This window comes from Cyprinodon variegatus, unplaced genomic scaffold (genome assembly GCF_000732505.1).
Source record: "Cyprinodon variegatus isolate N-32 unplaced genomic scaffold, C_variegatus-1.0 Scaffold51, whole genome shotgun sequence".
Lineage (NCBI taxonomy): Eukaryota > Metazoa > Chordata > Actinopteri > Cyprinodontiformes > Cyprinodontidae > Cyprinodon > Cyprinodon variegatus.
In genome coordinates, this window is record NW_015150504.1 from 1,376,844 (window position 1) to 1,378,480 (window position 1,637).

A 1,637-nucleotide genomic window follows, 5' to 3' on the forward strand; every position below is an offset into this window, starting at 1 on the left:
CTAAAGTATTTCTATTTGACAAATGCATCTCCACCACAGGTAAGTTTCTCCTCTATCAGCACCCAGGCTCTTTGTCTGTTATATATTTGCTATTTCGATATGCACTTTAATGTTCTAAAGGGGAGAAAACTTGGCAAATGGATGACACAGCTTGTTTGGTTTCAGACAGAGCCCTCTGAAGCCAGAGTTGTGAGCTTGCTACAACGCTGCGACTGAAGCCCCCTCACACTGGAGCCAGCTGGCGCTCTGGGGCTGCTCCTCTGCCTTCAACCCACATGATCTCACTGCTCCAGGAGAGTGTATCAGGCAAAAGCAGCGTCATCATTAAATGCCCATGCTGCAAATCTTTTTAATTATTCTCCTTCTTGCCTAGCCCTTTAATGAGAGGAGTATCCACAGATAATGTGGGTAATTGGACAATAGGATTCACTCATTCAATTACTGACCACTGAATCTGCTCAGGAGTTGATGGGTAATTCTGTTTCTCAGCTCTGGCTTCAGGGCTTGGTTTTCTACATCCCAGTGAAAAAAAAAAGAGGGGGGGGGGGGGGGGGGGGGGGATTCTTGTGCTTCATTTAAATTAATTTCTGGGCTTTGTCCCAAAAACATATTACAAAAGAATTTGTTTGACCCATGAAATGGTTAGATCTCAGTTTTGCATGGTGTGCCTGAGTATAAAACCTAGCAACCCCTGGTTATCAGTGTTAGCCTTTTTTAACTTTATATTACCATTTTCGTTGGAAGATGTGTTAGATTGGATTTAGTTTTAAAATTTTGTTTTAAAACTTTGACCCACAAAAATGAAGCTGAGACACAGTCATACAAAACACATGCCAAAGACAATAATGCATAGGAGAAATTCTGCAGTCACAGAATAAAGAGACGAAGCTTGCAAATGAACAGCAAATAGAGAAAAAACCTATTGCAGACACATAAATGATTCTAACAAAGTAAAACACATGTCAACAACAAGAACAAAGGCAAAGTAGGTCTGTATAATTGAAGTGCTCCAGACCACTAGGAGCAGACAATCAACAGCTGATATGGGACCAGAGCTTTAGTAAAGGCATAAATTGGATGCTCAAAGAAAATATATTAAAAAGATTCAAAAGAAAACATATTTTCTTTCTTCCCTGCAAATGTCCTCTAGATAGGATCATTCATATTTTATCTATGGATCTGGTCCGTAGATACGTATTTGTTTGTAGTGACGTTGGTGGTCTGCTACCAAAAATTGTTTTTATCAACTTTATTCCTGGAAGTGTTATGGAGAATTGACTGTTATCCCTATTGGTTAGATATTGGCAGCCCAAGTATAGAATGCCATCTTTTCCTCTTGATCAACAATCCCTTAGACTCAAACTCAGAAACTCTTGATCAATAAAACAGCATCATTACCAAACAAGCTCCAGCCCATGACTTCTGTGGTCTATCAGCCTCTATTGTTGTTGCAATAGAATTAAGTCTTTTCGTTATCTTTTAGGGATGCACGGTGGTACAGTTTGCAGTGTTGTTGCATGTTCTCCGGTGCATGCAAATCTTTCCTACAGCAAAAAAATAAAAAATTAAAAAAATACAACAAAAAAACAGGTTATATAATCACCTTAGTTTTTAGATAATCCATTCATCTCCGCCCG